This window comes from Heliangelus exortis, chromosome 2 (assembly GCF_036169615.1).
Source record: "Heliangelus exortis chromosome 2, bHelExo1.hap1, whole genome shotgun sequence".
Classification (NCBI taxonomy): domain Eukaryota; kingdom Metazoa; phylum Chordata; class Aves; order Apodiformes; family Trochilidae; genus Heliangelus; species Heliangelus exortis.
In genome coordinates, this window is record NC_092423.1 from 99,139,616 (window position 1) to 99,153,685 (window position 14,070).

A 14,070-nucleotide genomic window follows, 5' to 3' on the forward strand; every position below is an offset into this window, starting at 1 on the left:
TGATAATTTCCTACTGGTAAATGAGCCCACCAGGGCTGTGTGCCCACTAGACCTTCTGTTCACAAACAGAGAGGGGCTGGTGGGAGATGTAGTGGTAGGAGGCTGTCTGTGGCACAGCGACCATGAAATAATAGTTTTCAATACTCAGGGATGCAAGGAGAGCCAACAATAAACCCTCTACACTGGACTTCCAGAGGGCAGATTTTGTCCTTTTCAGAAGACTGATTCAGAGTGTACCCTGGGAAACAGCCCTTGAAAACAAAGGGGTCCAGGAGGGGTGGGCGTACTTCAAGGAGCAAGACCCGAATGCACAGGAGCAGGCTGTTCCTGTGTGCTGAAAGGCAAGCTGGAGGGGAAGACAGCCAGTCTGATTGAACAGGAAGATACTGAAGGAAATTCAGGTTAAAAAGAGGTCTTAGAGGCTATGGAAGAAAGGGCTGGCTACTCAGGAAAAGTTTAGGAATATAGTTAGGTCATGTGGAAAGAAAATTAGAGAGACAAAAGCACGATTTGAACTCAATCTTGCCACTTCTGTTAAGGACAACAAAAAGTTTTTCTATGGATACATCAATGGCAGGAGGAGGGGCAGGGAAAACCTCCATTCCTTGTTGGACATGGGGGGAAACATAGTTACCAAAGATGAGGAAAAGGCTGAGGTATTTAACACTTTCTTTACCTCAGTTTCCAACAGTAAGACAGGTTGTCCTGAGGACAGCTGCTTCTGGGGCTTGTAGAGAGAAATAAGAAGCTGAATAGCCTCCCTGTAATCCTGGAGGGAACAGTTAGTGACCTGCTCAACCACTTGGATCTTCACACGTCTATGAGATCCACCCAAGGGTGATGAGGGAGCTGGGGAAGAGCTCACCAAGCTGCTCTCCATCATTTACCAACAGTCCTGGCTCACTGGGGAGGTCCCATATGGTTGGAAGTTGGCAAATGTGACACCAATCCACAAAAAGGGACAAAAGGAGGACCCAAGAAACTCCAGGCCTGTCAGCCTGACCTCAGTGCCTGGCAGGGTTATGGAGCACATCATCCTGGGGGCAATCACACAGCACCTACAGGATGGACAGGGGATCAGACCCAGCCAGCACGGGGTTAGGAAGGGCAGGTTCTGTCTGACCAACCTGATCTCCTTTTATGCTCAGGTGACCGCCTGGTGGATGAGGGAAAGGCTGGGGATGGAGTCTGCCTGGACTTCAGCAAGGCCTTTGACACCGTCTCCCACAGCATTCTCCTGGAAAAGCTGTCAGCCCACAGCTTGGACAGGGGCACTCTGTGCTGGGTTAGGAACTGGCTGAAGGGCCAGGCCCAGAGAGTGGTGCTGAACGGTGCTGATCCAGTTGGCAGCCGCTCACCAGTGGTGTCCCCCAGGGATCAGTGTTGGGCCTGGTTCTGTTTAATATCTTCATCAATGATTTAGATGAGGGGATTGAGTCCACAATTAGCAAATTTGCAGGTGACACTAAGTTGGAGGGGAATCTGGATCAGCTGGAAGGCAGGAGGGCTCTGCAGAGGGACCTGGGCAGACTGGAGAGTTGGGCTGATTCCAACGGGATGAGGTTCAACAAGGCCAAGTGCCGGGTCCTGCACTTTGGCCACAACAACCCCATGGGGAGCTCCAGGCTGGGCACAGAGTGGCTGAGAGCAGCCAGGCAGAAAGGGACCTGGGAGTCTGGATTGACAGGAAGCTGAACATGAGCCAGCAGTGTGCCCAGGTAGCCAAGAAGGCCAATGGCATCCTGGCCTGTATCAGGAACAGCGTGGCCAGCAGGTCCAGGGAAGGGATTCTGCCCCTGTGCTCAGCCCTGGGGAGGCCACAGCTTGAGTCCTGTGTCCCTGGGTCCCTTGGTTCAGGAAGGAGATTGAGGTGCTGGAGCAGGTCCAGAGAAGAGCAAGGAGGCTGTGAAGGGATCCAGCACAAGTCCTGTGAGGAAGGGCTGAGGGAGCTGGAGGTGTTCAGTCTGGAGAAGAGGAGGCTCAGAGGAGACCTCATTACTCTCTACAACTCCCTGAAAGGAGGGTGTAGCCAGGGGGTCAGTCTCTTCTCCCAAGCAGATACCAGTAAGACAAGAGGGCATGGAATTAAGCTCTTCCAGGGGAGGTTTAGGTTGGATATTAGGAAAAAATTCTTTACAGAGAGGGTGATCAGACATTGGAATGGGCTGTCCAGGGAGGTGGTGGATTCTCCATCCCTGGAGGTTTTTAAGAAGAGACTGGATGTGGCACTCAGTGCCATGGTCTGGTAACCACAGTGGTAGTCGATCAGGGGTTGGACTTGGTGATCTCAGAAGTCCTTTCCAACCTGGATGATTCTGTGATTCTGTGAAGTACCTCCATGCAGGAGCACACAGCCCTTTCTTGTCTAAAGCCAAGAGAAGGTTTTTAGAAAACAGGAATGTGTACAGCCCTGTGTTTCCCAGGCTTTCCAAAGGGAGGTCAGGTTTTGCTAGAAATGCACAACTCATGGACCAAAGGCTTTTCAGAGTTTTGCTTGCCCTGTTCTGAAAGAAGCCTTGGCAGGCCTTCTTGCTGAGGCATACTCCTCTGACTTGCCTGGTACCTGTGAAACAAGAGGCTGTCTCCAGCTCAGATTGGCACAGAAGTCTAAAGCAAAAGCATGAGTTGTGGCTGAGCACACCAGGGGTACCAACACAGGCTATGCAGTTATGCAAGATACCCAAATAAGACACTCAGAAACTGCATTGAAAATGCTAGTGTCTGTGTTACTGCCCATACATCTGTTTCCTTGACTTAATATTTTTTAATGAAACTGAAACATTATTGAATAATGGAAGGACAGTGAGTGATCTCCAAATTTGATCATTATTGTCTTCCAGTAATTAGAATATGAGAAGTATTTATCAACACTACAGACAAAGCAAAGGAGAAGCTGTCTAAACTTGGAAAACTTTTCACAGCACAGGAGTTGCTGGAAGGTTGCATTGTTTACATAAATCAGAGCTTTGTGGTTGCCTTAAATAGCAAAAAGAAGCAATATTTGCGTGATTTGTTTTACTCTGAGGAAGCATCAAAATCACAGGTCTGAATTGCTCTCCCTTTTCTGTTTCTCACATTACCTTAATGGCATGGAAACTTCATTTTCTTACTTTGGTTCTTCCACTGCACTCCAGAATCTATCATCTGTTGCAGGTGGTGGAAAATCCCCACTAAATCTTGCATAATGTTATTCTGTATCCTAGAAAAAAAATAGGGAAAAAGTTTTATGTTTTCAAAAACAGACGAGTGGTCACAGGAGTACTGGGAGAAAGTAGCTCAGTTTGTATAAGATGTCTGCAAACAGTTTTCTGGCAAGCGTTCACTGTGAGGAGGTAAAAAGCAGAGGAAGGTATGATTGAGAGATATTCTTGTGTCATCACATCTGTCTTTTCTTTGCCTTGCTGTGGCTTCAAAAATAGATCTCACCTTATAACTATAGGCTTGCTGAAGTGCTTTTCAAATAAACTTGTGTTCGCTGGGAAAAAGAAATCTTAGAACTACAGCATTAAAGGATAGAATAATCTCAGAGTGTTCTTTGGAAGCACCCGGTTACTGAAATTTGGTCTGTGTTTGTTTGTGCTGGTGCTTCTAGCCTACTATATTCCCTGGGTTAAAAAAAGCTGTTCACTGTCTAGTGAAATTACACATGTGTGCTGTCTGGTTACACTTTATATGGAAGGACCAGATGAAAGATTTCCAAGGCTAGTATTAAATGAAATAGGATATTCCTGGGTAGCTTTTATTTTGTAGACATGAAACCTCTGGAGATTTAACATCTGGGTAGGATCATATCACAGCATCTGGTGCTTGGCTGTGAATTAGAATTTGATGTTGAAAAATGATCAGGTACAATGTGAAAAAAATTTACGTTGATACCAGTTGGAGTGACAAACTTTTTAAAGTGTAACCTTACAGGTTTTGTTTACCGTGCAGATGTTAACTCTGCAAAAAGCTCTACCAGTAGAAGCCATTTGTCATTAACCTGTCCTCAGCTACCCATCACTACACCTTGCAGAGGCTTTCTGTCTCCTATCTAAGCATTTATTCACATACACTATTGCAACCAAAGGACATCTTCTTATAAAAAATTTCTGCATAAACTGATACACCCTACCTGAGGAGGTTTGCTATTGGACCTGATGGTCACAAAAGCAAGTGAACTCATCAGGGATATTAAAGTTGAAGGCAGCCTGGGCTGCAGTGGTCATGCACTAGTGCAGTTCACTGTCCTAAGGGATTAGGAAATAATTCTATGCTTAGATTGGCAGATAGAATTGGAATTGCCATTGGAATCAGCAGACAGAATTGCCAAGCCACTCTCCATGATATTTGAAAAGTCATGGCAGTCAGGCAAAGTCCCTTGTGACTGGAAGAAAACACATTTTTAAAAAAGGTAGAAAGGACCCTGGGAACTACCGACCTGTCAGCCTCACCTCTGTGCCTGGGAAGATCATGGAACAGATCCTCCTGGAAGGCATGCTAAGACACATGGAGGATAGGGAGGTGATTCAAGACAGCCAGCATGGCTTAGCTAGGGGCAAATCCTGCCTGACAAACCTGGTGGCTTTCTACATTGGAGTGACTACATCAGTTGACAAAGCAAATGCAGTGAGTGTCATCTGCCTGGACTTCTGCAGGGCCCTTGACACGGTCCCCCAAAATATGCTACTCATTAAGTTAGAGAGATATGGATTTGATGGGTGGACTGTCCAGTGGATAAGGAATTGGCTGGATGGTCACATTGAGAGGGTTCTGGTCCCGAAGTACAGATGGAGACCAGTGACAAATGGTGTCCCTCAGGGTTCTGTACTGGGACCTGTACTGTTTCATATTTTTGTCAACAATATAGACAGTGGGATCGAATGCACCATCAGCAGGTTTGCAGATCACACGAAGTTGAGTTGTGCTGTTGGTAAGACAGAGCTATTAAAATGTCATCCAGAAGGACCTGGACAAACTGGAGAGGTGGGCACACGTGAACCTTACGAAGTTCAACACGACCAAGTGCAGGGTCCCGCACCTGGGTCGGAACAATCCGTGCTATCAGTATAGGCTTGGGAATGAGGTTCTAGAAAGCAGCCCTACAGAAAAGAACGTGGGGATGCTGGTGGACAAAAAGCTTGGACATCAGCCAGCATGTGAGAGCTTGCAGCCCAGAAGGCCAATCCTATCCTGGGATGCATCAAAAGAAGCCTGGCCAGCAGATCAGGAGAGGTGATTCTGCCACTTTGCTCTGCTCTGGTAAGACCTCTCCTGGAGTATTGCATCCAGCCCTGGAGCCCTCAGTACAGGAAGATCCTGGATCTGATGGAGCGGGTCCAGAGGAAAGCTTCAAAAATGATCAGAGGGCTGGAACATCTCTCATATAAAGAAAGGCTGAGGGAGCTGGGGTTGTTCAGCCTGGAGAAAAGAAGGCTCTGCAGAGACCTAATAGTGATCTTCCAGTGTCTGAAGGGGGCCTACAGGAAGGCTGAAGATGGACTGTTTGCAAGGGCCTGTAGAGATAGGACAAGAGGCAATGGTTTTAAACTGGAGAAAAGTAAATTTAGATTGGATGGTGGAAAAATTGGAACAGGTTTCCCAGGGAGGTAATTGAGGCCTCATCACTGGTGATATTCAAGGTGAGGCTTGATGAGGCTCTGAGCCTCAACCTGATCTAGTTGAGGGTATCTCTGCTTACTGCAGGGGGCTTGAACTAGATGAACTTTAGAGGTCCCTTCCAACCCCAATTATTCTATCATTCAATGATTCTGATTTTGTCTGATGTTTAAAAAGCACCTGTGTGGGAAAGAGACCTCTGGAAAGAGACTGAAGGCAGGGAGGCAGGGATGGCACTTTCCACCATAATGGCTGGACCCACACATAATGAGCCCTGGCAGAAGGACAGCTCTTCCTTCAGAGAGCTGTGGTTAGTTGTAAGAAATCATCAGTACAATCGTAGCTAAATTTGTTTCCTAATTAACTCTTAACTTTTCTTTGCTGTTTGTATCTCATACTTTTGTTCAGAAAGTCAGGGCTGACTGCAATGAGTTGTGTTTTAAATAAGGTACTGAATTCTATCTGCTGCCTTACTGTATCTAGAAGGTGAATTTTGAAGTTTTCTGGATCTGGATTTCCCAGCTTTGTCTGATATTTGTTTTTGGCTGCAGGATACAGAAAATTCTGACTTGTAATTTATTAGTGTCTGAGTTAGTGTCGTAACTACAATAACATGAGCTACACCACCACACTGAGGAAATTACCTGTAAGGAAAGGAGAGGGGTCTGCATATTCCTTCTCCCAGGCAGACTGCTGCTAACACTACTGGTCTAATGAACAATTGGCTCAGACACATTTTGGGCCTCATATATACACAAAAAAGTGTTCTGCAGTTACTCTATCCAAGTGCCAGCACCCCAGTGTTCCAGTGCCTTTTATTTTCCTGTCTTCAGCATTAAATCCGTATAATTCATCTGGCTGTGAGACATTAGGAGTTCCTGTCTTAATGGATGTGTCAGAAAGGAAACAAATAACTCTGAGGGCAGAAAAACTCGTGAAGTCTGGTTTTCTGCAGAGTTGTGTCTCCTTGTTGGTTGTCTTTAATAGCGTCAGACTGCATTGTGAGCATGCCTTTCATTACATGCTGGAGAATAAAGAGAGATATTACAGATGATCCAGTTATGGGAAGGAGGTAATGTCTCATTGGCATTCCAGATTCATTGGACATGAGACAGGAGGAGGGTATTGTGGTGTCTAGTAAGGTGTTCCAACATGAAACACTCATTCCTTCCCCACTGCTTGTTGAACACATATACTTTACATGTTCTTTTTCCAGAGTAAGTTAGGTGGCCTGAAAGAGACAACTGTACACCACCAGCTGAATGCTGCTGATTTTCAACAGATGGTTCTACACTGCTGACTCTCTGCTGACAACTGTACATGGATCAGCAAAGCACACTCAAAAGCAGGTGAGTCTGCTTTTGGTGTTCTGCAAGCAATTTTTGCAAGGAATTCAAGTGTATGAGTCACAGCATTTGTAACGTGCTAGCTGATTAATCTCACACCTTCCTTGTGCTTGGCTGTAAGAGATGTGCACCTTGCTCTGCAACTGGTTTTGGTCATCTCACAATTAGATAAAGGCAGCTCAGTGAAATGTGAGAGATTTTCCAAAAGTAATGGTAACCAAATGTAATTTAAAAAAACCCATCAAAACATGGTTTTAAAAAGTGATGTTCAGAACTATGACCTGACACAAGCTGCCTGTAATATATTTGATTGAGTTGCTTTTATCATATGCTTAATTATCTATTCTTACCACCTTCTTGTCTCCAAAGTTTTGTTCACAGTACTGAACAAGTGCCATTTGCCAATCACCCCATAGCTGTCCTGCCAGAGAGTGAGCAATGTAGAAATTACCATTATAGACTTAGTTTCCATGGACATTTGGTAACAGACAGTTGTCCTAGACCCAAAGATGTCCTGTTTACCTATGTAAAGCCTGTTGCTTTTGTCAGGAGGGAAGATGATGCATCATGATTATCAAGTCCCTTTTAGTTCATACCTATTACCCCTCCTGCCTCCTCACCCTCCTCACTTTTCACATCAATTGCATGTGAGCAGATGTTAGTGTGTCAAAGGATCAGAGTGGTGGTCACCTCATGCACCTTTGATAACATGATCAGATAGTCAGTTCTTGAATCATCCGAATGACACCATTCCAAACCACAGAAGTCCAAGTTTGTAAACTCCCGCCCAAAAAGATCTATTTCCTTTTCCACCAGTCTTTTCTGCTCCTTGATATTCCTAAGGACCACATCATCCCAAAAGTCCTGTGGACTTGTTTGTGTGGCCACCATGCAACCTGTCTTAGCCAGACCGTAACATCAGGCACAGGGTGAGGGAAAACACCAGCCAGACAGCCCATCCTCAGACAACGCCCTTACTGTGCAGTTGTGCTTGTGAGAACCAGCTCTGGACAATGATCTGTTGCCAAAATTTGGTTTCTTCTGAAAAAAAAACCTATCAAATGGTCAGTGAAGCCCAACAGTAGGGAGGAAGCAACTGCAACTTCAAACACTGGGGCAGAGGCTGTCTTGGGTTACTAAAAAGGACATCCAGCAGGACCATGAAGAGGTGTGGTGTCTACTGCAGAGCCCAGCTAGTAACTATGGTCTCCTATTAGGAGAGTAGTGGTTACTACTGTAACAAGTGTAGAGTTTATAATATTCTCTCACTAACACTGTGAATGAGTTGTCTCCTCTGTATTTGTATTTTGTGAACCCTGCCTAAAGTTTACATTTTTAGTCACTTTTATTTCTCAAACTGTCAAAATTTTCTGTATGTGACTAATGGCTTCCAAAGGTGAAATGGGGTATTAACTTATACATGGAGTATCAGGTACCTTGTTCCCCGAGGATTTTATTTCCACATACACCAATGCAAATTTATGGAAAGCATGCTCTTGAGTGTGTCTGTTATGCTTCACCCCTCTTGTTCCTGCCTGTGATTCACAGGATGGAATTGTTGGTGATACATTATCTTTCATGTTTATTTCTTGCTGCCTTTTCATGTGTGTTGGTAGCCATGTAGCCTATGTAGCCATGTTGTGACCTGAACTGGAGAACTGATCTGGCTTTGGGGAAAATAAAGGAGATAAAAAACCCTGCTGAAAAATAATATGTTTTTAATGAGGCCTTGGTTTGGAAGACCAATTTAGTCAACATCTTTAAAGGGTCTGAATTTCCTCTTACACACTTATATGACATAGTTTGGCAGTTTTTCCCAACACTGAACACTTTTAAGACTCAGCTTGTCAAGTTACTGGGCCACCTCTTCTAAACTGTGTTCCTACCTAGAAAGGTTGGACCAGATAATCCTTGAGGTCCCTTCCAACCAATCTTTCTATGATTCTATAATTCTGTTATTCTTTTGTTGCCAGTGCTAGCTTCTTTACCTTCCAGTCCTCATTATGCAAGTGTTCAAACCACCCCCTGCTACTCTGCATTGTTCCATCACAAATGTTTGTATGGTCATCTGTCAGTGAACAAATTCTTACTTTTTTGGCTAGGCTCTTCTCAGCTGCCTGTGTTCCCTCAAGCAATCTACCAAGCAGTCACCTGCACAAAAATGGGGTCAGGAATACTATGGTGGAGGCACAAATTGCTTTAACCAATTTAAGTACCACATGCTAAATGTGCAATCGTAGCTTTATTTTAGCTTCTATTGCTCTTGACAAAGAAACTTCTTCAAGATAGAGCATATTCATCATTTAAAGACATGACACTTTTTCTGCTCCAGTTTTCCAACTCCAGAACCTCTGGAAACCTCTCCCCTGTTTCTTCATTCTCCCTTCTTTATGAATTGTTCTTCAGAGAAGCCTCTTGCATCAGAATCTCCTGGTATAAAATCAGTTATTACTCCCACATGATCCATCCGGTGTTAATGGCTTTTGGTGGCTCCTTCATTGCTTTACAGAAATTTATCCACAGGACACTCAGTGCCTCACAGAACTTGAGTGGAAAATGAAGTTTGACATGCAGCCTTGTTCCCCAAATCAAGAGGCATTCACAGCTTGACATGAGCATGTGTCCTTCTGCCTGTTACTGAAATAATGTTTGATACAGTTCCCAGAACAGAGGCAGGAAAACATTACAGTGTTCATCAGTTTTGAAAGCATAATTAGATTTTTCCAGTTTTCTACAGGATTACCAAACTGCATAATGAATGGTTCTTCCAGATGCCATCTACTACTCTATTCCATTAACAAGGAAGTGAAGAAACACGTGAGGGGTATCCTCTCCAATGGCCTGATCACTAATGCCAAATAAAATGAATGTGTGCACAAGCTTTTGATGACTTCTATTGACTGCCCAGTTTTGTACCCCTGAAGCAAGATTTGCAATGAGTCACATTAGTATTCTAATGCTGGCAGAGGCACAGTTAGTGATCTCCTTAGCTAAGTTCATTTTCATAGCATGCACAGTTGGTGTGTTTTGTTCCACATATTAGCATGGAGTAATTAAAACATCTGCATTCCTCCAGCTTTTTATTCCTTGGCATAAAAAGCATTCTGAGATTATTCACTTTGCTCATGTGTCTGAACATCCATCCTACATCACAACACCAGTTCTTAGGTAACAATATCAGAGCCTATTTCTCCCAATAGAGGAGCTGGTTCTTCCACTCAGAGTTGTTGCTTACACAGAATGATAGAATGGTTAGGGCTGAAAAGGACCTTAAAGATGATCAAGATCATATCCCCCTGCCCTCATGCTGCTGCAGTACTTGTCTACAACAGCCTAAATAATGTAATTTCATGGAAGTATTTTTTCATGAGCTGCTTATCAAAAATTATATGGCAGCCACATGGCTGTACTGCTGAAGGTCTCCCAGGGTAATGAAGTTAGTTCCATGATGACTGAGAAGTGAAGTGAAGCTCTGTTTACTTACATTAGAAGTAAAGAAAAAAATATCTTCCAGTTAATTAGCACTATTAAAGCTGGTGATTTGTACTCTTAACCAAAGCATTAAGATGATTTAAAAAATATTAAAACAGAATAAGAGGGTTCCATTTGATTGGGTGGCCTAAAGACTCTTTAATTCCCTACAAAGACTACATCTGTAGATTAGGTGTTTATCCCTAGGAAAAGGCAGTAAAAGAGTTCAGTGTGTGAACAGGCGAAAATCTTCACTAAAGTGACCAAAATTTTCCTCTATGAGAACTCAGACCCCTGTAGCTGCTCTGTGTGAATAAATGTTATCCAAAAGATATAAGAAGAATTTAGTGAGCTACTTTGTCCAGATACACTCTGATGTACAGTTTGGGCCATCATGAACTTTGGAAAACTGGTTTAGAATGGTTGGATATATGTTAATATAGTGCATTCCTACTAGTCCCAACTCCAGCCTGTTGTCTGCATTTAATGCTTTCTATTAATTGCCTTCCAGAAAACAAAATAAAACAACAACAAAAAACCAACAAACAACAAGAACAAAATTCAAAACAAGCCAACCAACCAAAACCAAAACAACTTTTTAAAAGTCTGGGCAGGTATTAGATGTTTCATGCCATTTTGCCACCAGACTTTATAATTCTCTTCAATGGACCTAGGAGTTGCAAATCCCTGTATTGTAACCAGCTCGTCTCAGTGGCTTGGATCATTCATAATATTTAGCTGGGGCCTATTCATGGGTTTCCCATAAAATACAGATAAAACACATTATTTCTTTTCCTATAGTATTTTCTAAGTCACACTCATTTTTTCATATTAATTTAACTTTAGTTCACCTGAGTCCTGTAAAATGGAATACTTTTCCTTGATTCCATTCAAATAATCCACCATTTTTTTCTCTGTGACTTAATTTGATGAAACATTAACTTTGTTTTCTGCTCCTCAATACAATCTATAGAACATCTCTTCTCTGGAGAAAAGACTCCTAGGAGACCTTATTGTGGCCTTCCAGTATCTTAAAGGGGCCTAAAAGAAAGCTGGTGAGGGACTCATTAGGATGTCAGGTAGTGGTAGGACTAAGGGGGAATGGATTAAAACTTGAGGGAGGTAGATTCAGATTATATATTAGGAAAAAGTTCTCCACCATGGGGATAGTGAGGCACTGGAACATGTTGCCCAGGGAGGTGGTCGAAGCCCCATCCCTGGAACTTTTCAAGGCCAGGCTGGATGAGGCCCTTGAGCAACTTTTATTTGAAGAACTGTGGAAATGAATCAACTACCTGTTCTTTCTTTTAGGCTGCAAAATGTATTTTCTTCTCTCTGAACCTTCACAATAAAGAACAATCACTGCACTTACAGATCTGCTTCCCCTGCATACATTAATAATAAAGATTACAGATACACCTACGAAGGGGAAAAGGTAACTTAAGGCACTATTCCTCTTCAGATTTGTGTGCCAGGTCTTTCCTGTGATGGATGTGCTTCTTACATACCTTTCTGTCTCACAGTATTGCAGACCACTGTGTCATGTCCTACTTCTGTGTGTTCACTTTCTACCTCCTACCTTTTTATACTGTTCTTCTCTCTTTCTTTTTCCTGTTTCTGGGTTTGATTTTGCTCTTTCTCCTGGTGGCTGCTCTCTCCTTTTTCCTTCTAAGTGCTTGATGTAAACACGGATCGTAACAGTGCTGCTTATAGTAAAGGTGTCTGTCCTGTGATACCACTACACCAAAGTATATGTATTCTTACAGATGGTTTAAAGACTTCAGAAGAGAAACAGAAGAACAGATGGGTACATGGAGCATGTAATCTTTTCCACACGGCTGGATAAAAGGCTACAGCAAAAGCAGGAGGAAAAAATATATTAAATCATAGAATCATAGAATTGGCTGGGTTGGAAGGGACCTCAGGGATCATCAAGTCCAACCCTTGATCCACTACCGCTGCAGTTACCAGACCATGGCACTGAGTGCCACATCCAGTCTCTCTTTAAATATCTCCAGGCACGGAGAATCCACTACTTCTCAGGGCAGCCCATTCCAATGTCTGGTCACCCTCTCAGTAAAGAAATTCTTTCTAATGTCCAACCTAAACCTCCCCCGGCACAACTTGAGGCCGTGCCCTCTTGTCTTGCTGAGGGTTGCCTGGGAAAAGAGACCAACCCCCCCCTGGCTACCCCCTCCTTTCAGGGAGTTGTAGAGAGTGATGAGGTCTCCTCTGAGCCTCCTCTTCTCCAGGCTGAACAGCCCCAGCTCCCTCAGCCTCTCCTCATAGGATCTGTGCTGGAGTCCCCTCACCAGCCTGGTTGCCCTCCTTTGGACCTGCTCCAGGACCTCGATATCCTTTCTAAACTGAGGGGCCCAGAACTGGACACAGTACTCGAGGTGTGGCCTCACCAGCGCTGAGTACAGGGGCAGAATCACTTCAATGCAACTTCAAATGCAGCTTCTCATTTCACCTTTGGCTTCTGGACTAAGCTTACAAGAGGGATATGATGTATTCCCATGACATTTTCAAAATTGCCCATGTAATTCAAAAATCATATCAAAAAAGTAGGGAAGAATGATGGAATCACAGAACCACTGAGGTTGGAAGCCATCTCTGGAGATAATCCAGTCTACCTGCCCTGCTCAAACCAAGGTGAACTGTAGCAGTGTCCTCATCACTGTGTCCAGACAAGTTTTGAATATCTCAGTACAGAAAACATGCACAAATCATAAATATCACAAGCAAATAATAGCAAATGGTTGATAGTTATTTACACTGGCTAGTATCAGACCATGGTGTAACTAACACACAGCTAGTGGTGAATTCTTTCTCACTTGTCATCAAAACCAAAGCTCTCTTCCAAAGATCTGCTTTTGGAGCTTCACACAGTGTTTGGCAAGTGGAATTCAACAGTCCATGTTGCATAAAGGCCAGAGGAGAGGAGCTTGGCTGTCCCTTCTGGAGCTCAGTCTTGTGAATGTAGGTCAATAAATGATATCTCAGATTGAATGGATGCTGTAATGAAACCTAGCAAACACAGGAGGGCTCTATTTGAACACTTAAGAAGAAATATTTAGGTTGGTGGCAAGCAGGAGTGTGTTCTGGTGTTACATAAGCTAAATTGCAGAGCAGTTCAGAGAAGTAGAAGACTCTTAACTGTTTGCTATGAAATTATCATCTTGTTTTGGGACTGTATGGGTTTGTACCTAAACATTTTATCCATGCTGCAGCATGGAAATATACAACCTAACCACATGAGCCCCAGCTGAAGTGGCCCATTATGAAACAAATGAAAAAAAAAAATCCTGGTATTTGTCATTTATACTGAAAGTATCATAAAGGTTTAGGTTTAGCTGCCACAGACATATCACAGCACATCACAAGCTGGCTTCTGGCAGGAAAAATGGTATTTTTTCTTAATTTTACATTGCAAATCCTAATTTTTCCATATTGCTACCATGGAAACAAATGGGGAGTAAAGGCAGCAGGGAGCAAAAAGCCACTATTGCATAATGGGATTTGGTCATTCCTCCACAGAGACAAAGCAGGCTTTCACAGCTGGGCTCTGCTGCAGCACTGCAGTGCCACTGCAGGTCCCTCTGGGCAGAGACTACACTTGCCTGTCCCCCTGTGCCTGTCCTCCTGTGCAGCT